A 25,635-nucleotide genomic window follows, 5' to 3' on the forward strand; every position below is an offset into this window, starting at 1 on the left:
GCAAGTCCAGAGATGGTTTTCACTCTCTCACCCCAAACCAGAGTTGGGAAGTTTCTCTGAGCTCACTGGATAAACAAAATGTGGTGTATCCATTCAATAGAATATTTTTCAGACATAAAAGGGAATGAAGTTCTGATACATGTGACAACATGGCATAGATGAACCTTTATAATATTGAGTGAAATAAGCCAGACACAAGAGGACAAATATTGATTGATCTCACTGATTAAAAATAATTAGAATAAGCAAATTCATAGAGTCAGAGTCTAGAATATGGGGTACCAGGGAACAGGTGGGAGTAAGGAATGGAGAGTTAATGCTCAAATTACACAGAGCTTCTATTTGGGTTGATTGTAAAGTTTTGGTAATGATGGTGGTGATGGCAGTACAACATTGTGAAAGTAATTAGCAGCACTGAATTCTATATTTGAATGTGGTTAAATAGGAAATTTTAGTTCAAATATGTATTACTAGAATAAGAATAAATAACAAACAAAAACCATAGTACTGTACATATAAACAGTTAATCATGTAATTATAAAAGGGTCTTTCATTAATTGTAACAACTAATGCAAGGTGTTCATAATAGGGCAGTATGTAGGAACATTGTATTTTGTGAATGGTTTTTCTGTAAACCTACAACTTCTCTAATAGAAAAGAGAAAGGAAAAATGCATAAAAGGAATCCTTGTCAAATTAGGGTGTGGTGGTGGTGTTAGCTATTTAAAGAGTCATCAAAAAGCACGCACCAGGCTTTGTGGGGAGGTTGGAGTAGGTGGGGGAGTCAGACTGGATAAAGGTAGCACTTTAACTTTTTTTTTTTTACCATAGATGTCTGTATTATTTCATTTTTATCAATCAATTTATCAATGTTACTTTTATTCATAGAAAAAACAAAATTTACAAATATATAAAATATTAGTGAATGAGACAAAATAAAATATCGGGTGCATATGAAGTCAACCTATTTTTACTGTACTTTTATAAAATCTGGTTTTGTGTATACCAAATTCTTCAAGAGCAGGAGCAATAATATTTTCATATCCTTCCTCATTATGCTTGGGAGCTCTTTCTCCCATTCTTGTTGAAATCACTTTCCCCTCTGGGACCTGAGACCTCCAGTAAATCTCCTGGAAAAACAAGCTAAGGGATGAACCCTTTGTGACTGTCCCTTGCCACTACAATTCCAGACACTAGCCTTTTTTCAAATCTTTTCCACATAGCTAGATCCACCTAGAGCAAACCCTGACTTTCATCAGAAAACAGCAAAGTCACAGCTACCTAGCATTCCATGCTGTTCCAAGCAAATTAAAGATAAAACACCATCAAATTTGGTCCTGGTCAAATTTAGCAGGAGGCAAAGAATGAAAAGGGCAAAGACAGTCTAGAAGATTCAGAGCCAGGTTCCAGCCTGGACGGCCCTCCCAGCTAGGTGATTAGCTGGGGTTAATCTTGGAAGCTCCTAGGGGCACATGCTCCCTGAAGCCCCTCTTTCACCTGCCTCTCCATCCAAGCCCCAAACCTCCTAAGCGGGCTGGCCTACACTTATCTCCCTGTCTCCCTGCCCCCCACCCCAGCAGGCTCTTTTAAGAGATGTTTTCAAATTCAATTTCTTCCAGACAGCAATGAACTGCAGTTGCTGATATCAATCAAAATCTACTCCTGCAGATGTGGTCTCAGTGTATGAATACTGCATTCTGCACTCTTATCATAATCCAGCAGATGCTGTTTAGTGACATTGTGATTACATACATAAGGTTGTATCTATATATCTCCCGCTAGCAAAACTCTTGTCTTTTAACATCACCAAATCGAATGCCAGAGCTGGAAGGGAACTTGGGGGTTATCTGGTCCTTCGGGTGCATCTTATAGATGACTAACTGTTCCTGAAGGGCAGTGTCCTGTTCAATGTCACAGGAGGGAATTAGTACCAGAAATGGTATCAAAATCCAGGTCCCCAAGGTCCTAGGACAAGATTTATTCCACTACACTGAAAAGGGAAGTTCCCTCCCTCTCGCACCCCGATGTCTTCTGCCCCTCTCAGCCTAGAAGGGGCTCCAGTTGGCAAAGGAGCAGAAATTTAACAGGTCATTGCTAGATTAGAGCCTTCAGGGATCACGCAGACTTGCCACAGCACTGGTGGATGGAGAGTTAGCGTCCCCACACGCTCATCTCTCCCCCACTTCCCCAGTCTTGAAATTGCTTTCTAATTAACTCAATGTGGATTAACCCTGTTAGTAAATTTTCTAATGCGTTATTAATTGCTCTAAACGTCAGTTGCAGCTCATTCCCAGCAAATTCAGGAGTGCCGTAGCGGGTATTCTGATGTTAGCTAGGCTGTTTTCTAAACAATTAGTGCCACCTTGTGGGAGAAAAAAAATAGACATCACCAAGCGATCAGAAAAAGCTGGCACAGCCTCAAGAAGTTATTGAATCCACGACCTGGTCATTTGGTTCTCTTCTTTCCTCCCCTGACCCCAGTCCTTTATCCTCCCTGCCTCCCTCCACCATCTCCTATGCTAATCCCCCATAATTCCTATAGTCTAGGAAACAGTGTAGAAGCTTAAAAGTTCAAAGTAACTTGCCCAAGACCACACTCCTAGTTAACTGCAGTCTTCTGTTAAAAGTTGAGGGTGAAACAAGGGACTCTAGTTTCACCTGTCTTGCTACTGAGGACTAGCTCCAGAAATTGTGTGTGTGATAAATGCCTTCTCCTCAGTCCTCGCACAAGTGAAGGCATGAAGGCCATGTTCAACTGTTGTCTTGTTATAATTATTTCCTCAAAGAGTACAATTTCCCAATCAGATAAAATCCTGCTTTACAATTATCACGATAGAAAAGAGAAAAAGGCTGTGGCATTATTTCTGCATCTGAGGATGGCCCCTAATAGTAACGGTTTGTTTCCTTCTATATTTGTACAAAGACCAATCTGGATTCTACTGACCCTTGGCCATATGTCAATTACAAGTTTAAAAAGTAACTTTGCTTTGTGGACAAATAAGGGGAGATGAGTTGAGCTATAGTTGAGATTTGCTGTTATTTTGTCCTGCTATCAAAGAGCCACTTGCTTTTATTCTCCTCAGCCTTTCTTCAGCCCTTCCAACCTCTCCAAGAGTTCTCTACCCTACTCCTAATACCGCCACCCCCCAAAATAAATCACTAACTACAATCTTCCCAAAAAATACAAAAAACCTACAGCTTCCTTTAATTATCATGTATTTTTATGTAATATGCCAGAAAAAGAAAATGTTCTCAGCAACATGACAAGCCATGAACCGTCCTCAGGCCTCACAAGCCTCTTTGCAGCCTCCCTCAATCTGCCTCTTGTTGGCCACAGATCTTTATGGGGAGATTTTTATAAGATATTGTGACAGTTTGAAGCTTTTTGAAGATCCCAGAGAAGATCCTGTTCTTGGAGCTAATCCATTCCTGTAGGTGTGGGACTATTTGATTAGATTGGATTCAGTTGGGGTGGGGGTGGGGGCTTTGATGGGGTTATTTGTGTGAGGCATCACCCAGTGCAGGTCTTGGTTGTCTTGCTGGAGTCCCTGTAAATGAAGGACTGAAAGCAGAGACACACAGAGGAAAAGTTGCAGAGACAGAGAAACCCTGAAAGGTGAAGAGAGAGGTCTCGGAGACCAGAGGCTGGAATCATCAGAGCACAGAGGTGAAGAAAGAGACCCCTGAGAGGCGAGGGAAGAGACGAATCATGAGCCTTTTTCCACAGCTGAGCTCTGGAAGAAAGTAAGCCTAGAGCAGAAGTCTGGATTAAAGACCCAGGCTGGAGGGGTGCCACTGTGTCTTGCCACGTGGCAGGAGTCCACGTCACCTGCAGCCGACTTCCAGTGAGACAGCATCTCTATGATGCCTTGATGTGGACCTTTTCACAGCCTCAGAACTGTAAGCTATTAGCCTAATAAATCCCCGTTATAAAAGCCGGCCCATTTTTTATACATTGCTCCCAGCAGCTTTTAGCAAACTAAAACAGAGAGACCAAGAGTCAACTCCAGGATCAGTACTGTCTTTTGGTCACCTGGACTCATAACTCCCTTTCTCAAAAAAAGAAAAAAGAAAAAAATTTTCTCCTTGGAATAATCAATGACAACACAGCACAGTTTTAAAATAATTTATGGTTTTTGCCTATTGACCTGAAAGTGGTCAAGTCTCTGACCTTAGACACTCCCTTCATCTACCACCCCAGGAGGAAGAGACTCTTTGGATGTCTCTTCCAAAGACATCCAAAGAGGTTGGAGGATACTCATTAGGTCTCAGTTTTAATGGGCAAATAGGCCCATTATGGCCATTATTATATGTATAATGTTGGGCAGTGGTACAGGGCACTAATCAAGAACCCAGGCATTGGGTTTAAATCCTAGCCCCACCTCTTACCAGCTGTGGGACATTGGGCACATTTCTTAACTTCTCTGTGACTCGGTTTCCTCATTTGAGAATTGGAATAAAAATATTTACCTCATAATGTTGTTGGGAGAATCAAATGAGATAATACTTGTGAGGCACACTGTTAACCACAATGTTGTCTCAAGAACTCCTGAGCTTCCTCTAACACCTCCCACCCTTGTCTTTTTCATCTTGGTTATTGGCAACACTACACTTAAGACAAACAAAATCATCCCTCATTCCTCTCTTTTTCTAAATCCCCACATCCAATTAGTCAACAGATTCTAATCTTGCTAAACCTGTAACTCAGATATTTTTACTTCTCTGGTCAAAACTTTCCCTGTGGCCAACAGGGAGCATTACTTCTCCCAATTCTTCCACCACCACCACCCACACACACACTTCACTGAGGCCTACTGGCCACCATGCTGGTCCTTGAAAAGTCCAGGTATGCTTCCACTTGCTCTTCTGTCTCCTTGAAATGTTCTTCCCTTAGATATCTATACCTCCCTCACCTCCTTTGATCATTAACACAAATGACATCTTCTTGGTGAAAATCCCCCTAACCATCCTAACTAAAATTGCAAGCAGCATCCTTGCTAACAACTGCAGCAAACTGCATTCCTCTTCCCTGATTTACCCTTCTCCATCTTTATTTTTCTAACACACTATATCAATACTTATTAATCTTTTTGTTGTCATTGTTTTCTGTCTTCCCCCATCTCTAGGATATAAGCTCCACAAGCACAGGAGTTTTTGTCTCTTTTACCACTCTATCCCCAGTACTGAGAGAGTACTCAATAAATATTTATTGAATAAACACATGAATATTTAGCCACTGATACTATGAATAAGAGAAAAGAGGCAAGCTCTGCCCCACTGCCACTATGCCAGGACATGGTCTTTCTCTTTGTTCTTTCTCCCCTGGGATACTCTCCTTCTCCCTGGCTGGTACAGTAAGAGGCCCCCATACTTTCCCCTCTCCTTGCCCCCACTTCTTTAGAAATCCAAATGGGAACTTCAGTGGAACTCGGACCAGAGAAGGTCTCTTGTTTCTTCTAAGCTTCTGGCTTGTTAATTCTTAACAGGAGAAATCCTTGCATCTCCTAGAGGGCCAGTCTAGACCACACTGGTATTTGGTTCAGAATAGAATTCTAGTATGGAGAACTCTGGACACAGGCTATGTCAATACATAATGGTGATTCTCTCAGTAATAAAATGTATCAAGTTTGGGGAGATGGGAAGAGGAAAGAAGCTTTTAGAACTAAATAAGAAATGAACAAGGGGACCAGAAGCCTCTGACTTCTAGGAACTTACAGTCTAATAAGGAAATAAAATAAACATTCCTGAAGTAATTAGGAAAGGGAGATAATGTTGAATCAAGGGTCAAGAGATATGGGATGTAATTTCTGTTTTGTCACTAGCTATGTAACCTTGAAACATGCTTAAGAGGTGATTTGCTCAAAGCCTCAGTTTAGTTTTCTGTAAAAGATAAGTAACACCTGCTTTATAGAGTCCCTGTGAGAATTACATAATTAAATGAATTATGTATGTCAAAGTGCCTGGCCTGGAGTCTGATACCTAGTAAGCATTTAGTAATTACTAGGTGCTACAAGGGGATAAGAGAGAAGTATCCTCTCCCTTGGGAAATTAAAATTGTTTGCCTTCTGTGAGTAATTCTATAAATCAATCCATAACAGATCAGAATTGAGATATCAAAAGTCATATTAAAAACACAAAATACAATGGTTTCCACGAAGAATAAAATTTGGAGGTAGAGGTGAAATCAAGGGGTCAGCAGGGCCACATTCTCCCAGGGGGGGCCTTAGGGGAAAATCATCTATTGCCTCTCTCAGCTTCTGGTGGCTGCCAGCATTTTTTGGTTTATGTCCACATCATTCCAGTCTCTGCTCTGTGGTCACATGACCTTGTCTTAAGTCTGTGTCAAATAGCTCTCTGCCTTTTTAGTGCCTGACTGGGTAGCCAGGATAACCTCTCTTCTCTAAATCTTTAATAAAATCCATCTACAAAGTGTTTGCCAGGTAAGATGACATTTCTAGAGATTAGGACCAAATACCTTTGGGGCCAATTATTCAGCCAACTATATCTACCCTAAAAGAATGTCTAAAGAAGTTCTGTAAGCAGAAAGTACAATAAAAGGAACAATCTTGGAACACCAGGAAGGAAAAAAGAACCATAAAAAGAGTGAAAATATAAAAAAATGTAATCGATATAGTCAAATTTTCTCCCCTCTTGAAGTTTTCTAAATTACAATGGTGGAAGAAAAATATATATAAAACCAGCTGATATGGTTCTAAATGCATGTAGAGGAAATATTTATATTGTGAATGGGGGAGAAGAGTAGAGTGACAAAAGGAAGCAAGGTTTGTATGCTTCTCTTGAACACATAAAATGATGACTACAGTAGACTGTAAATAGCTATGTATATACCATGTAATAGCTAGGAATAAGGCAAGGACATCCGCTCTCACTGCTCTTATTCAGTATAGCACTGAAATTTCCAGCCAATGCCATGAGGCGAGAAAAGTAAGTATAAATCATACAGATCAGAAAGGAAGTAATAAAACAGTCCCTATTTGCAGACAACATGATTGCTTACGCAGAATATCTCACTGAATCTACCAAAAAGTCTTCTAGAACCAGTAAGTGAGGTCAGCAAGGCTATAGGATAAAAGATAAATATACAAAACTCTATAGTATTTCTATGTATTAGTAATGAACATATGGTCATTAGAATTAAAAATATAATACCATTTATAATTGCTCACAAAAATGAAACACTTAAGTATAAATCTAACAAAACATACAAAATGTGTTATGGGACTTGTATGATGAAAACTACACAATACTTATGAACGAAATAAAAGACTATCTAAATAAATGAAGAGACATATTGTAGTCATGGATTGGAAGACTCAACATAGTAAAGATTTCAATTCTGCCCAATCATAATATTTTAACACAATTCCTATCAAAATCAATATTGTACATATAGACCAGATTATTCTAAAATTTGCACAGAAAGGCAAAAGAATTATAATAGCTAGAACAATTTTTAAAAAGAAGTCTAAAGTAGGGGAAATCCATCTACTTAACTTCAAGATGTATTCTATAGCTACAGTAATGAAGTGTGTTTGGTAGGTGGATAAACACATAAGGCAATGGAACAGACTAGAGAAACCAGTAATATAACCACATGAATGTGCCCAGCTGAGTTTTGACAAAGGTGCAAAAGCAACTCAATGAGGAAGGATATCATTTTTGACAAATGGTACCGGAGCAATTGGACATTCATAGGCAAAGAAAAATTGAAACTTGACTTAGGACTCACACCTTATACAAATTAATCAAAATGGATCATGGACTTAAATGTAAAACACAAAACTATAAAAGTTTTTTAAAAAGATTTATTTATTTATTCCACCACCACCACCACCCCCGCCACCTTGTCTGCTCTTTATGTCCATCCACTGTGCATTCTTTCATGTCTCCTTGTCTTCTCTTTAGGCAGCATAGGGAACTGATCCTGGGACCTTCCAGAGTGGGAGAGAGGTGCTCAATCTCTTGCGCCACCTCAGCTCCCTGGTCTACTGCATCTCTTATTGTTTCTCCTCTGTGTCTCTTTTTGTTGCGTCATCTTTCTATGCCACAGAACCTACAGAACCTACAGAACTCTCAAAACTCAACAGGGAAAAAAAATTAATTACACCAAATGGCACTAACGGCAAATCAGCACATGAAAAGATATTTAACATCATTAGCCATTAGGGAAACTCACACTAAAACCACAATGGGATATCAGAATAGCTAAAATTAAAAAGAGCAGCCACAGCAAATGCTAGTGAGGATACAAAGAAACTGGATAGCTCACACATTACAGGTAGAAATATAAACTAATGCAGTGACTCTGGTAAAACAATTTGGCAGTTTCTTTAAAAACTAAACATGGGCATTATGTATATGTCAAAACCTAAAGAACTTTCCTCCTGTCAGCCTTCATGTTACTCAAATGTGGCCAGTCTCGAAGCCAAACTCAGCATGTAAATGCAATGCCTTCCCCCCAGCGTGGGACATGACACCCGGGGATGAGCCTCCCTGGCACCGAGGGACCACTATCAACTACCAACTGATGATGCAACTGGAAAATGACCTTATACGGAAGGTTCAATGCAGATCAGCAGAATATCCCTGTCTACATAAAATAACATGACTTTAAAAGGCTGTTTGACCTAATGTAAGGGGGAAATGGAAAGGAGAAATGAGTTTATATGGCTACGAGTCTCTAAAAAAGAGTCTGGAGGCTGGCAGAAGGATTGCCCTTATGCACAACTGAGCAGAGTCTGAGAGACAGATAAAGCAGATACAACCCCCAGGTATTGGTTCCTTTGAGGGCTAAAGAGACCCATGGGAGTTATGGTCATGGCAGATGGGGTTAACTACCAGGGAAGATGGCCCCTCTTTGGAACTGGTGTTTATGTGTGATGAATCTGGACTCAGATGGGATCTCTCTTCATAAGACTTTCATGCTAATGTGCTGGAGTTGCAGTTAGTGTTGGGGTTTAAGATATATTTAGGGGATTTGAATCTCTGGACTGACAATGTGATAGCCAGGTCCTGAGCCTCAACAGACTCCAGCACCTACAATCTGATTTATTGGACTCACCACACTCAGCTAAGATGGAGTTGAAGAAGGACAACCACCACACCATGGAGCCTAGAGTGATTACAACTGAAAGTGGGAGGATTGCATCCAGCATCCATGTGGAATCTGAGCCTCCTCTTGACATAGAGGTGCAATGGACACAACCAATCCAATATCCACATAGAAAAGGTGGCATTGGATTGGGAAAAGTGGACATGGTGACTGATGGGTATGGGGAAAGGCAGGAAGAGATGAGAGGTGGAGGCGTCTTTGGGACATGGAGCTGCCCTGGATGGTGCTTCAGGGGCAATCACCGGACATTGTAAATCCTCACAGGGCCCACTGGATGGAATGGGGGAGAGTATGGGCCATGATGTGGACCATTGACCATGAGGTGCAGAGGTGCCCAAAGATGTACTTACCAAATGCAATGGATGTGTCATGATGATGGGAATGAGTGTTGCTGGGGGGGGAGAGGTGGGGTGGGGGTGGTGGGGTTGAATGGGACCTCATATATATATATATTTTTAATGTAATATTATTACAAAGTCAATAAAAAAATAAAAAATAAAAAATAAACCTAAAGAACTTTACAAAAACAAAGAGTGAATTTAAAAAAATAAAACATTTAGAAGTTTGACGAATCCCAGGAAGGACTACAGACGGCGGCAAGAGAATCAAACTGTTTTACAAATATATAAAACAGCCTCACTGGTGTGGTTGAGAGGAAAAGGTGCTGACCTTTGTAAATTTGGGGTGGAGGCAGGAAATCTGAAGTGAAAAGGTACTGCATATAATCACTATCCTCCAACTGATAAAGTCATTTCCTACAGGATTATGGGTTAACAACTCTGAAGATGCCGTAACGTATACTTGAATTGAAAAATCGAGTTCAATTCAAGTGGATAGTAGGAGTCAGGTTTGTCACTATTGGGATGGGAAATCAGAGCTATGTAAGGACAAGAGGTTAGAATGATCTATGTGGGGATGGATTAGAGTTGGATACATCAGTATGAACTCATGTGTAGTTTAAAATAGGTACAGATGGAACATAGAGAAATATGTATAGCTATGTATACTTACATGGGTTAGCATACACACATATATTTCTTTGCTCTAGCAACTGAGAGGGCTTAGAGGCAATGATGCCCCAATAACAAAGAGCACTCCTAGCACCCAGATCTTGATTTCTAATTCCATTCCCCAATAAGAAGAACCAGGACTCCTTGGAGAAATGGCCAACTCTAGGACTAGGGCAAAGGAAATACAAGTTGGGTATGGGCCATCTTGTGGTACCAGGTAGTAAGGAAGTGCTAAAAAAAAATGTCTTATAATTTAAAAAATTGAAAACTGGCTTCTGTGGGACTATGTCAAGGGACACAGGAGCCAATTGAAAATGCTACCAATGGCTAAAACTAAAAAATTAGAGCAAAAAAATAAATAATGTAGTATTGGACTATAACCCAAAGGGTAAAATGGATACCCATGTGACCATAATGATATAAACAAGTGACTGAATAAATAAAAGCAGGGAGAAAAGACAAATCCCCACTCCTTAAGCATAGAGTGACATTCTTCCACAGAGTACTACATAAAGGGGGAGAGGAGAATGGGAAAGTTACTTTACAGCACAGAAACTTCCTGACAAATACTACCACAGCCAGGAGATCAAGGTCAATATCAAAAGTGGTAAGTTGTGTTAATACTACATACCCTTGATATGATATGATGAAAACAGGACTTTATGTTTGTGATTTTTCCTCCCCCAAAGCCATAACACCAGTCTAATCATGAAGTAAGTATTAGACAAATTTCAACAGAGATGTATCCTTCAAAATATTTGACCATTACTCCTCAAAACTATCAAGGTCATCAAAACTGTCACAGCCAAGAGGAGCTTAAGGAGGCATGAAATTAAATGTAATATAATATTGTGGATGGGATCCTGAATCAGAAAAGACATTGGGTAAAACTAAGGAAAACTGAATAAACTATGAACTTTAGTTAAGAACAATGAGTTGATACTGTTCGTTAATTGTGACAAATGATCCACACCAATGAAAGATGTTAGTAATAAAGGAAACTGGATGTGGGGTATACAGAAACTCTCTATCATCTCCTCAAGTTTTCTGTAGCTTTGAAACTGTCCTTAAAAGGGGGAGGTGGCTATTTTAAAAACATAGTCAATAACATGTAATGACCATATGACCCAGGAACTGCATTCCTGGGCATTTATCCCAGAGAAATGAGAACAAGTTCACACACACACAAAATACACAAATGTTTATAGCAGCTTCATTTGTTATAGCCAAAAACTGGAAACAACCCAGATTCCCTTCAACAGGCAAATGCTTAAACTAACTGTGCTATATCCACACCGCAAATATATGACTCAGCAATTAAAAATAAACAATGGACTATTGATGCATGCAACAACTTGGATGAATTTCCACAGAAATATGCCAAGAGAAAAAATACAGCCAATCTCAAAAGGTTACGTGCTGTATGATTCCATTTATATAATTTTCTTGAAATGACAAAATTATAGAAAAGGGAAATAAATCAGTGATTGCCAGAAGTTGAGGGGGGTGTGTGGGAGTTGGAGTTAAGTGGATGTGACTATCAAAGGGTCACCTGAGGGATCCTTGCAGTGCTGGAAGTCATGTCTTGACGGCATGGGTGTCTTGGTGGTGGTATTGTGCTGTAGTTTATGAGATATTGCCATTGGAGAAAACAGTGTAAAGGGTAAGTGGGTAATTTTTGATGCCTACTTCAATGAGAATAGTCCCTTTCTTGTTATTTGATTTTATTAATTGCACTGCTCTATCTGCCAAGGAGAACTATGGAATGTTCATGATTATTCATACAAGTTACAATCACTTTTGTGTCATGGCAGAGATGTAAACCATTAATAAATATGCTGTTTTTACTTCCTCCTTTATTCCCATTAAAACTGGTATAAAGCAGTAAAAAGGTTGGTTATAAATAGTCACTTACAAAAGAAAAGAACCTAACCAATCACATAGAACGCCCACTTGTATAATAGTACGCCCACCTCCAGCCTTCCCATGCCAACAGCCTGAAGTCTTCCCTTTATCCCACTCCTCTGCCAAGCAAGTGATGGTGGCTGACTCCCTTGCTAAATCAAGCACTGGATAAATAGATTTTGTTTTTATTTGGGCGTTCTTCATTTATTTACACATTCCTCTAGGGCATCTCAGTCACAACAAACACCACAAGTCATCCATCTCAATTCCCCCAGTTTAGCCTCTCAACAAGACATTCCAAAAGAAGTCTTGATTTTTTTCATGTGTAGAAGCAAGTGGGGTGGGTATTGAACTGGGTCAGCATCTCTGGGTACCACCTTCACAATGTTTGCATTATCCAAACAAATACAAATGTATTGTTATTTTTATAATGCTTGTCCTTAAAGGGATTCACTTTGTTTTCATAAATTATTTAAAGAAGGGATTTTATACCAAATGTTGGCAGCAGAAATAAAAGGTAAGACTCCATTATTAGGGACATTGCGTGAGTGGAAAAAGAAGTGTCAAAAGGTCTACTAGTACCAAATGGTTACTTTCTCCTTCTCTAAATCAAAAGGATTGAAAGAAAATTGGAAAAGCAATTCAGTGTTAATGTGTATCTAATGTTAATGTGTACACCAAAAATCATCTAGGGAATCATCTAAAATAATTTCATGAATCCCTACAATACTCTGTAAAACACCAAAGTATGTTCTAAGAAGCCCTCCCAACTCTTAAGATGTTGTGACTTGCGTACTTTACAAATCAGTGTGTCACATGTCTCACGGGTCAGCTGACAAGGGACGGTCAATTCAGGAATATACCCGGTAGGTGGCAGAATTGAAACAAATACTGCAGATGCAAGGCCTTTCTTATTATAGCTCCCTTTGTTTACAGCTCTGCAGCCGCTCAGCTCAGCTCTTCCTCCTCACCTGCTGTTTATCTATCTCTGCTTCTAAGGTCCCCAAGGAAAACAACAAACCCATATACCACTTCATGTGGAAACCGGAACTAGAGCCTCCAAAATACATTTATTTGGAGAGGGCTCAAGCCCCCACGGTCTTTACTCCTCTTAGAACCTGAATTCACCATCTAAATCAAGGAAACAGGACGGACAAAGAAGTTCACTCTACCCCTGAATCAAACTTGAGGTTTAAAACCAACCAACTAACCCTCAAGTGTTAGATAGGGATTACAGAACATGACAGTCTGCTTGCTTGCAAGATTAATTAGACAGATGAAATGAAAAGTGATATTATTAAGGAATAAAACAAGATGGGACATAACTGCTAAGTTGCATGATAGAAGCCATAAGAAATGTAAAGCTTCCGAGTTGATTACGGATGTCCAAATGGACCCCTCTTTCTAGGTGTCCTAGTACAATGTCTATAAAAATATCCAAAAGGAGAGAAAAATTGCAGCAACATCAGATATTATTAATGAAAATTCAGTAAATGCCAGGAGTCCCCAGGAGTCTCTATATACTTGTAGAATGATGAATAGATAAGATCTCAATTTATCCTTCGATTTTTGCAAAGAAAACAGCCTGGAAGGGAAAGAAAGGGAAGGGAGAAAAGAGAAAGCCCATTGATTAATGAAGCCCACCTCCTGAGCCACAAAGCAGTACCCCCAGATACCTTCTTACCTGGGGATGGGAAAGAGGACTTCTGGATGAACAGGGCCACCTAAAGCAAAAGCCTCTGGAGCATGGAGGAGAATAGAAATTCCTCCTCAATTTGGTAGATGCCACAAGTATCTGGGAAGCTGACTGCAAAGGAAAGAAAAATATCCATTTCAGGCAAGCAGCACAGCACTAACCAGGAAATCGGCTACAGAGGGGAAAGGTTAAAGAGCCCCTCAAAAAGCTTCCCTTTTAAACTCCATTGTGCCTGTTTGCAACAGCAGCTTTAGAAGCATGTAAGATTTATTCTGAGTTCAATAAACATATGCTTGTTTTATCATTGGAAAAAAAACTATGAAACTAAAAGGAGTCTGCAAGATACAAAATGAGCCAGGAAGCTACCTCTTTTTACTTTCTTTATTTGTCAAATAAGAACCCATACGAATAATTTCAATGTGAGTATCTTCACTTTCAAATTGAAGAGTTTTAAATTTGGAAAGAAAACTAGCATTGTTTTTCCTACACATGCGAGATCCAACCTTAAACCCAAGTAAGTTCCCTAGCTAGACCATGGAAGGCAGGCTGTAAAGGTGCTAGATAAAATGGACTTAGCATAACTGTTCTTTAACACTGACTCTATATAGAATTCTCCTCTTTCAAGGATGAGTAATGGAACAAAATCTATAGGATATCTATGAAGAAATTCTACTGCACAAAGAAAAACATTTTTATTGTCCAAATAATTCGGTGGAAAACAGAAGAAAATTCGAAAATATTTATTTGTATTCCTATAAGGAATTGCCTCTATTGAATAAGAAGTGGTGTTGATTAGAAGATAAGCCAAGATAAGAAGAAAGCATAGTGAAAAGAAAACCCAGCAAGAAGAGGTGAAATAATTACATTGGATGCTGTAAGACAAATATGCAATATGGACAGAAGACAGGCTAGAAAAACACTCTTGGGACGTATAAGAAATGAATGAAGAGATGAAAATCATGTGAAAAAAAATAAGGGTACTATAGGATAAATTAAAGGGATTTACTTAATGAATGATAAGTGCTCCCCAAAAGAGAAAGCATAGCAAATGGAATAAAAGTAATATTCAAGAAATAACTGAAGTCAATTTTCCAAAGCTAAATAAAGCTTAACCTTAGAAGGACTCACCACCGTGTTCTGATAAAGAAAATGAACAGCAATCTCTTCCAAGGCATAGACTTAAAATTTTAAAATACTTAATCTCATACATGTGATCACCTTAGTAAAAGTGAAGCATGTTTATCTCAAATCAATAATAACCACCAGTTGCATAATAGCTAACAATGAAAGTGTAAAGGCATTCTCTTTTATAAAGGGGGGAGGCAGTGTGAGGGGAACAAAATATAAAAGAGAGTCATCGTTATTTAACATTTCCTAAAAGTCTAAGCTAAGATAATAAGATACAAAATAGAACTAAGAAATAATTATTGTAAAGGAAGAGATAAAATGATCATTACTTATCGTCAATATTGTTGCCTATTTAGAAAATTTGCTGAATAAACTGAAAAAGTATGAGAATTAATAAAAGTTTAGTAAAATGACTGCAAATGAAATAAATACTCCTGAATGTAACAGCTTTCTTGTATATGCAGTGAAGGATATTCTATAAACAAATTTCTGGAGAACAGTTTGTCATTGATGAAACTATTAAAATTATGTTGTTGAATAAGAGAGAAAAGCATTAGTAATATATTACTAACTGAAAAATGCAGGTTACATAACAACCTAATTCCATTTTTGTAAAATATATGTACAAATTTCTGTATAAAAAGACTGGAATAACAGACAAAATATTAATATATAGTATTTCTAGGTCTGAAAATTAAAAATCACTTTTAGTGTTTTCTCTATACTTTTAAGTATTTTCTGATATTTCTAACATTTTTTAATCAGAAAATGATATTAAAAGGAAATATAATGAGAGGGAATATCTTATTAATAAATGAAACAAAAACTATGAAATATCTAGAAATAATCTTAATAAGAAATGTATACGTGAATAAAATCACATTACTTTCCCAAGAGACAGATGTAGAATTGAATAAATAAGTGGAAATATGTATTATTTCATGGATAAACATTCATCAATTTAAAAGTCATCATAATATTAAATGGAAGAAAAAGTATAAGCATTTCATTAAAGTCAGGGGGCAAAAGCCAAGGCTAACGTTTGCATCAAAGAAAGTATTTAATGTTGTTTTGAAGGTTCTAGCTCATGCCATTAGATAAGAAAAACAGATTATGAGTATAAAATTGGAAAGGGTGAAGGAAGTTTGCCATTATTTGAAAGTAATAAGTGATGGCATGCCTGGAAAACACAGAAGAATCAACAGAAAAAACTATTGCAAATAATCAGATAATCCAGTATTTTTAAAACACCCACAAAATAGCCAACTACTTTAAAAATAAATGAAACAAAAGATCTCATTCACAAAAGCAGCAAAAAAATAAGATACTTAGCAAAGAAATTAATGAGATATGTGCAAGATCTCTGTGAAGAAAATGTTTTCAAATGCTAATGAGAGCTATAAAGAAACTGAATGAATGAGAAAGTTATCCTCTTTCAGGAGAAGAAAATTCAGTGTTTTAGAGAATGCCATTTTTTTTCCTAAAATAATCTAGAAATTTGATATAATCTTACTGAAAATACCAATAGGAATTTCTGAAAGGGAGCTGGAGAGGGTGAGGGGAATGAAATGATTCTGAATCACTTTGATTCTTAAGTGATTTGAAATATTAAATGCACAAGAATTATCAAGAATATTCAGAAAGAATTGGGGGAACCACCTCCAGTTGGATTTAAAACATATTTGCATATTTGTGGATATGCATGATTATAGAATAATTCTAGAGGAATATACATGCATTATTTACTCAAAAATAATTAAGCAGTTAATTAAGGAAAAAATAAAACTCATACATTTCAATGAGGAAAAAGCTAGGAATGCAACAGATAAAGAGCAGAAAAAGAATAAAATGAAAGTGCCTATCAAAAACAAAAACTCTGATTTCATTTAAGAAAAATGTAATGCAAATTAAAACAAGATTCCTTTTTACCCCTTTCAAATTAACAAAAGTTCTTTTAAAAAGATTATGCAAATTTCTGCTTTGGGCGAAATGGAGTATATATACTTTTCTCTATTCTTCCCAATAAGTAAAACTAAATCCCAGGACATTGCATATAAGAAAATCAATAAATAAAATAAGACTGAAAGATAGAGAGAAGAATGCAGACTGGCTAGAATCCCAAAACCTGAAGAAAGGCACAGAGGTAAGTACCCTGGGTTTTCTTTTTGCCTAATTGATCCAAGACTTAGAGCTGAAAACACGAGCAACCTGGTAATACCAATAGGCTCTTAAAAAAAAAAAAAAAGCCTGCTCTCTCTAGCCAAAAGATTAGGAAAGGGCAGCCTTTCTTTTAGCACAAATGAAAACTTTAGATAATTACCTTTCTACTCCAGCCCAATGCCACAGGAAAATCCATGGCTCCATTCCAAACCATGACAGCAAAGGTCAAGTGAGGAGACTTGACTTCACCTCCACCATACCAGGTGGTATACCCCAATCCTCCTGCAATGGTGGACTCAGAGAAGACAGAGTAGGGAGCTGGAACTTAGATCTCTTTCAGGCAGTAACAAGATCCTCTGTACCCCACAGTGATAGAGGAGCCCAAAGAGAAGCGCGAACTTCTGCCCCAGCCGGTATCAAAGTCCCTTTACCCTCCTCTTTAAGGGACAATCAAAAAAAGGCCTAGTGGACAGACAGGACTTTGGCCTCATCCAGAGGTAACAAGTCCACTCCCAAGCCCCGCTTCTCTAGAGGCACTCCTACTCCTTCAAGTCAGTATCAGTGGAGGTCTAGTGGGGACCTGGATCTCCCACCCATGACCAGATATAACAATGAAACACCCCCGTAGGGGTCATGGAGGCCTAGTGGGGAACCTGCACTTCTACTCCCATTTGGCAGTACCAGGCAGAGCACCCCTCCCACTTCCACAGTCAGAGTGGTGTCAAAGAAAGACCGCTTAAAATGGAAGGTGCAAATAAGACCTAGAAACTCATAAAATAATATGCAAAATTCCCAGGTTGTAATCGAAAATGACTTATACAAAAAAACAGGAGTATCACATACTGAATGGAAAAAGACAGTCAAAAGATACCAACACCAAGATGACAGAGATAAAAGAATTATCTGACAAATTTTTTTTAAATATTTATTTTTTATTTTTAAAGACACTTTAGGTTATATATATATATGTTACAGCAAAAAATAGGGGATTACTATATACTCTAAACCCCACTCCCTCCCACACTCTCCCACATTAATAACACCTTTCATTAGTGTGGTACATTTGTACAATTGATGAACACATCAACTATACAACTATAAAAATATAGCCAGGGGCTATAGTTTACATTATAGTGTACATTTTACCCTGCACAATTTTATAGGTTTTGACAAAATATATAATGGCCTGTATCCATCATTGCAATGACTGTCAAAGATGTTAAAACAGCCATCATAAAAATCTTTCAACAAATATGGACAAATGGAAAAAACAGGTCCCAGCAAAGTAAAAGAAAATTCCATCTCAAAAAAATAGGAGATATAAAGTAAAATCTAAAGGAAATTTTAGAACAGAAAGATATAAACCAAAATAAAAACTCAGTGGAGGGACTCACCAACAGAATGGAGGGGACAATGTAACTAATCATTGAACTGGAAGATGGAACAACAAAAATTACTCAGTCTGAAAATGGAGAGAAAACACAGTGGAAAAAATGAACAGAGCCCCTGGGCCAGTAGGGTTATAACAAGAGACAGAGAGGAGAGGAGAATGAGGGTAGGGCTGAAAAAGTACTCAAAAAAAAAAGGCGGAAAACTTCCCAAATTTTGCAACGGAAATAAGTGTACAGATTCAAGATGGTGAGCAAACCCCAAACTGGATAAAACCACAGAAATTCACACCAAACATAGTTTAAACTTCTGAAAGCAGCAAGAGAGAAACAACACCTTACCTAAGCAGAAAAACAATTTGAGTGACAGTAACCATGGAGTCCAGAAGGAGGTGGTACGTTTTTTGAGTGCTATAAGAAAAGAGGTATCAACCTACAATCTTCTTTCCATTGAAAATATCCTCCATGATGAAGAGGAAATTCAGACATTCTCAAAGGAAAGAAGCCTAAGAGAATTGGTTGCCAACAGACCTACTTTAAAATAATTGCTAAAGGAATTTCTCTAAACAAAAAGGAAATGATAAAAGAAAATATCTTAGACCTTCAGGAAAGAAGGAAAACACAGTAAGTAATATACCAGAAACACAACAAACTTTCAGTTTCCTCTTAAGATTTGTAAATTATGTTTGACAGTGAAAACAAAAACCACTGTTTAATGTGGTTCTAAACATATTTGAGATATTTCAGACAATTACATCATAAATGAAAGAACATAAAGGAATGTAAAGGAACATAAGTTTTCTACATTATGCTCAAACTGGTAAAATGATGACACCAGTAGGCTGAAGAGTTAAGTAGATAAAACTTGAATTATAATTAGAGTAACTATTAAAAATGCTGTAGGAAGGAGCAGGTGTAGCTAATTGGTTGAATGCCTGCTTCCCATGGACAAGGTTCTGGGTTCAATCCCTGGTACCTCCTTTAAAAATTAAAATTAAAATAAAAAATGCTGTAGGAAAGCAATACCCTTAACTACACTATAGGTAAATAAAAAATAGAATTCTGAAAAATATTCAAAGTTCTTGGAAGAAGTCAGGAAAAAAGCACAGAGAAATGAAAAGCAGAGAACAAACAAAAAAAGTAAACATATCAATTATTGCATTAAATATAAATGTTCTGAATGAACCAATTACAAGCCAGAGGTTGGCAGAGTGAATTTAAAAGCATGATCCAACTATATGCTTTATAAAAGAAACTCATGTTGAATATAATATATGGGCAAGTTGAAAGTAAAAAAATGGAGAAAGATTTTTCTTGCAAATATTAATCAAAAGAAAGCAGAAGTGGTCATATTAATATCAGATAAAGTAAACTCAGAGCAAAAAAATATTGTACAAACTCAAAGAAGGACATTATATAGTGATAAAAGGGTCAATCTACTAAGGAAATATAACAATTCTAAATGTGCATGCACCAAACAAAGGAGCTTCAAATATGTGAAAAAAAACTGATAAACTGAAAGGAGAAATAGACAAATCCACAATGATATTTCGAGACTTCAACACTCCTCTCTTAACCCTTCTATCACCAAGACTGAAAATAGCCAAGGTTATAGAAGAACTCAAACCACCATCAACCAATATAATCTGATCAACATTTATGGAGCACACCACCCAACAAAAGCAGGATATACAGTTTTTCAAGTGGTCACAGAACTTATATCAAAATCAATTATATCCTGGGCCACAAAATAAAAATGCAACAAATTTAAAAGAAATGAAAGCATACAGAGTGTGTTTTCTGACAAAAATGAAACTAAACTAGAAATCAATAACAGAAAGTTACCTATAATTCCCCCCAAACACTCAGAAATTAAATAACACACTTGCGGTCACCCCTCGGGCTGAAGTGTGGTTTGCTGGCCTGGCGAGGGGAGCGGCCGCGGTAGGCCTAATTCCGATGCCCCCATAATAGGGTGGTTGGTCGGACTCACCGCCACCCCTGAAGGGAGCTCGGCATGGGCGCAGAGTGCCCTCGGGTCTCCCCTTCTCAGCAGCCATGCTTCCGCGGCCGCCCCTCCTCCCGGATGGTGCCACACGATGCCTGTGGGGCAGCACCCTTCTTCTTCTTTCTCCCTGCGCAGGCGGAGGGCGGAAAATTCCAGTCTGCCCTTTTCCCCTCCCCCGACAGCAGCAACAGCCAGGCGTGGGCGGAAAAATCCAGTCTGCCCTCCACCCCAGCAACAGCAGCCACCAATCCCTAAACCCTGCCCCTTCCCCCAGCAACAGCGACAGCCAATCCCTAATCACCACCCCTCCCCCGTCCAGTACCGCCCACTGACCTTTCGCCGGCAAACAATCAGAACAGGGCGTGGCTTCGACCAATCAGCCTTCTCCAGCCCCTATAAAACTGTTGCCTCTCCCTCAATAAAGTGGACTTGCGTGTTTACCTTGTCTCCGCGGTAGTTTTCCTGCCGTGCGCCCTCCAGTCCTGAGAGCCCCCGACAAAGGCCTGGCCTCCCTTGTCCCCAGTTCATCGCCTGCTTCTCCGGCTGACCCCTTCGTCGCCGGCTTCTCCGGGTGACCCCTTCGTCGCCGGCTTCGCCGGGCGACCCCGTCAGCCGAACCGCGCAACCCCTTGTGAGACCGATCCCTCGTCTGCTGCCAGACCGACCCCTCGTCCCAAGTGGGACCAACCCCTCGTCCCAAGCGGGACCGACCCCTCGTCCAGAGCTGGACCGACCCCTCATCCGCAGCCAGACCCCACCTCTACCGACTGAGCAAGCCGTCGCAGTTGGCGCCCAACGTGGGGCAAGGCAACCCCACCACAGCCTCACTCCATAACCTGGCGGCCCCCCCCTCCTCTCTTCTCACCGTGGGACTTCTCTCGTGCAACATTGCTGCTACCTGAGCCTTGGCTACCTCATATGATCCATGGCGGTCTGGGAGAATCGCTGGATGGATTTCTCCTTCCATGTCGCAGGCTTATACCGACCCGCTATGATTAAGAGGAGCCTTGGATTTCTCGGGAGCGCGCGCTTGCACGTCTGAAGTAATCCTACCACAGCCCTACGCCCTCCTCTCTTCTCACCTTGGGACTTCTCTCGTGCAACATTGCTGCTACCTGAGCCTTGGCTACCTCATACGATCCATGGTGGTCTGAGAAAATCGCTGGATGGCTTTCTCCTTCCATGTCGGGGGCTTATACTGACCCGCTATGATTAAGAGGAGCCTTGGATTTCTCGGGAGCACGCGCTTGCACGTCTGAAGTAACCCTACCATAGCCCTACGCTCTCCTCTCTTCTCACCCCTATCTTTTCGCTCTGCATTGCTGCTCCTGAACCTTGGTGACCTCATATGATCCACGGCGGTCTGGGAGAATCGCTGGATGGCTTTCTCCTTCCATGTCGGGGGCTTATACCGACCCACTATGATTAAGAGGCACCAATAAAACTCTCAGGAGCGCGTGCCTGAGCACCTCCACCCCTGCCTTCACCTCTGCCTCCTCCCCTCCGCGCTTGCTACTCTTTGCCTTGCTCCACTGCTCGTCGTTCCACCCTCCCCTCGTCGGGGCCTTCTCTTGGCCCGCGACCACCGTCGGAGCCCCACCAGCTCCGACCCCTCGTCTCACCGCGCACCTCAGCTCCCATCGCCGCGCTCTCAAGGTAAGGGCCCCTTTTCTTATCGGCTCCAAAAGGCCATTAGCAATGGGTAACATCCTATCTGCTAAGCAAGCCCCACAAGTTCGGGCCCTCGCCGGTCTCCTAGACACTCACCGGTGTAAGATCTCTTTCAAACAGTTTCAAGTATATTGGGACCTTCTTCTCCCCTTTAATCCGTGGCTTACCACGTGTCAGCTTTGGGACCCGGACACCTATACTCACCTTATAGATAGGGTCACTTCTGCTGTGGACCAGGAAGGTAAAAGATTCCCTCCTGGCTTATTATAGGCAACATGAAGTCCAGAAGAAATCTTGAAGGGTATAATCTATGATATGTTATATAAAAAAGGATTTAAAAGCAGCTATACCAGAAAGTAAGAATTATGAGTCAACTGTAAATAAATTATATATTTCTGTTAATGTGTTGTAATTGTTCTGTGTTTGTCTGTCTGTTCGTTCAATGTCAACGTATATTGTGATACCTCTGGATGGTAAATATAAATTACTAGAAATCTTTAAAAGAGCTCTATTCAAATGGCCAAAAATTAAATAAGCGCTTATATTAATACTTAAGTTTATTATATTAATACATAAGCTTAAATGTTAATAAGATATCTACAATTTAAAAAAAATTGTAAGTCTTAGTTAACAAAATTAACTGTACGTCTTCATAAAAAGTTGTTCTTGCCTAGATTAAAATGAATAACTTATTTTTCTTCACAGGATAATATAAAGAATGTAAAACTTATATGAATATTAAAAAGGTTAAAAGTTTGTAAAAATGCTAACTGAAATGTAATAAGTTTTGCAAAAAGACGTATTTTGTCCTAAAGTAGGATGGCTAATTTTTCATAAACTCTTGAAACTTAATTTGCATGCGGCAAGTGTAAAAGGTATTGTGATAACTTTACGTAAGGGAATGTGTTCTGTAAAGATAAAATTTATCTTCAATAGCTTACATTAAGGTATTAAATGGCTAATTCCAAAAGGTCATTCTTAAATATATATATGTAAAACTGAATTGATGATGATAATAATAAAAGGTAATTTTATAACAGGAAAGATTAACAGCAACCAAGCTCCCCTGCCAACTTGCTTTTAGGAAGCGGTTTCTAATATTGCATGCTACTAAGTATTTAAAGAAAAGTTATTCTTAAAGAAACAGAAGATGATTTTGTCTTTGCAGCCATTGTCTATTTAGCAACACCCCTCGCTATCGGCCTAGCCACTGTTGCGCCGGATGATTGGAACCTTAAACAAAGACTCCTCCTCACTGTCATCTTCCTATCTATCGTTACTATATTTACTGCCCTCATTCTCCTTCGTTTATAAAGCAGTCTCCTACAAACCACAAAGCTTCTGTCTTAAACATACCATTCTCAACCCTATCCTCTAAATGATCTTCTCACTTCCCCCACAGCCTTTAATACTTTATTTCTTCCTCATAACCTTTGCTTTCTTGATAATATTTTCTGCCATCTGTCTAGCCGCTACCGCACCAGAAGATTGGAACCTCGGTCAACGAATTCTACTCTCCATCGCCTTTCTGTTTATTATCCTCTTTTATGCTTTACTCCTTATCTTCCTCCCATAATGACTTCACCAAGCCTCCTCTTGTCCAAAACCGTCACCCTTCTTTTCCTCACACTCCCCATTGCACTCACCAACCCCAGCCATCAGCCTTTTAATTGGACAGTAAGCCTCTGGCAGGAAGAAGTAATCCTCTCCTACAATGTCTTCACTGCCAAGGAGAGATCAACTACCTGCAACGCGCTGTCATCCTGGACTTTTAACAACAGATGGATCTTATAGCCGCCGAGATCAACAAGAATTGGACATTGGCCACCCTTGCTTGCAACGGCAAGATACCACCCCCTAAATTGTACATTTATATCCCCGTCATACTCACCTCCCTCTTCAGCCCCGCTTCCCTCATTGCTTACTGCCTCTTGGGCCTCGGCTACTTGTTGCTGCTGCCATCCTGGCCCTTATTTGAAAAGAAGGGGGAAATGCGGTCACCCCTCGGGCTGAAGTGTGGTTTGCTGGCCTGGCGAGGGGAGCGGCCGCGGTAGGCCTAATTCCGATGCCCCCATAATAGGGTGGTTGGTCGGACTCACCGCCACCCCTGAAGGGAGCTCGGCATGAGCGCAGAGTGCCCTCGGGTCTCCCCTTCTCGGCAGCCATGCTTCCGCGGCTGCCCCTCCTCCCGGATGGTGCCACACGATGCCTGTGGGACGGCATCCTTCTTCTTTCTCCCTGCGCAGGCGGAGGGCGGAAAATTCCAGTCTGCCCTTTTCCCCTCCCCCGACAGCAGCAACAGCCAGGCGTGGGCGGAAAAATCCAGTCTGCCCTCCACCCCAGCAACAGCAGCCACCAATCCCTAAACCCTGCCCCTTCCCCCAGCAACAGCGACAGCCAATCCCTAATCACCACCCCTCCCCCGTCCAGTACCGCCCACTGACCTTTCGCCGGCAAACAATCAGAACAGGGTGTGGCTTCGACCAATCAGCCTTCTCCAGCCCCTATAAAACTGTTGCCTCTCCCTCAATAAAGTGGACTTGCGTGTTTACCTTGTCTCCGCGGTAGTTTTCCTGCCGTGCGCCCTCCAGTCCTGAGAGCCCCCGACAAAGGCCTGGCCTCCCTTGTCCCCAGTTCGTCGCCTGCTTCTCCGGGCGACCCCTTCGTCACCAGCTTCTCTGGGTGACCCCTTCGTCACCGGCTTCTCCGGGTGACCCCTTCGTCGCCGGCTTCGCCGGGCGACCCCGTCAGCCGAACTGCGCAACCCCTTGTGAGACCGATCCCTCGTCTGCTGCCGGACCAACCCCTCATCCCAAGCGGGACCGACCCCTCGTCCAGAGCTGGACCGACCCCTCGTCCGCAGCCAGACCCCACCTCTACCGACTGAGCAAGCCGTCGCACACACTATTAAATAAGCCATTAGTCAAAGAGGATGACTCAAGATATAAAACAAGAAAATACATTGAACTGAATGAAAAGGAAAGTACAACATATCAAAATTTGTGGTACATAGCAAAAGCAATTCTGGGAGGAAATGTTATACCACTAAAAGCATACAACAGAAAATAGAAAAAGTCTCAAATCATTATCTAAATTCCCACTTCAAGACCTAGAAACAGAAGAACAAATTAAACTGAAGCAAGCAAAGGAAAGAAAGAATAAAGAACAGAAATCAATGAAATTGAAAAAAGAAAATCAACAGAGAAAATTAATGAAACAAAGAGCAGGTTGTTTTAAAAGATCAATAAAATTGATGAAACTCTTGCCAGACTGAAAGGAAAAAAAGGAGAGAAGAGACAAGTTACCAATATCAGGAATGAAACAGAGGATATCACTACAAACCTTGCAGACTTCAAAAGGAAAACAAGAAAATATTAGGAATAATCCTACATGAATAAATTTGGCAGCTTAGATGTAATGGACCAATTTCTCAAAAATCACAAACTATCACAATTCACCCAATATGAAATAGATAATTGAATTTACCATATAAATACTAAAGAAATTGAATTTTTAGGAAACCCCCACAAAATAAAT

General features: G+C 40.1%; 1 protein-coding gene across 3 annotated transcripts in view; it reads right to left on the bottom strand.

Moving 5' to 3' along the window:
- RAG1 (recombination activating 1) overlaps positions 1–25,635 on the bottom strand; it is a 53,827-nt gene that overhangs the window by 15,669 nt on the left and 12,523 nt on the right. Inside the window, exons 1-3 of one of the 3 annotated variants that reach the window (XR_001117987.3) lie at positions 17,192–17,439; positions 13,732–13,854; positions 7,859–8,099 (exon numbers count right to left, since the gene is read on the bottom strand). The gene's annotated coding sequence lies outside the window, so the exon portion shown is untranslated. Of the gene's footprint in view, positions 1–7,858; positions 8,100–13,731; positions 13,855–17,191; positions 17,440–25,635 lie in introns of those variants that run through there. The other 2 variants (XM_004483173.3, XM_058305554.1) reach the window with 2 other exon arrangements.

This window comes from Dasypus novemcinctus, chromosome 10, assembly GCF_030445035.2.
Source record: "Dasypus novemcinctus isolate mDasNov1 chromosome 10, mDasNov1.1.hap2, whole genome shotgun sequence".
In the NCBI taxonomy this organism is placed as follows: domain Eukaryota; kingdom Metazoa; phylum Chordata; class Mammalia; order Cingulata; family Dasypodidae; genus Dasypus; species Dasypus novemcinctus.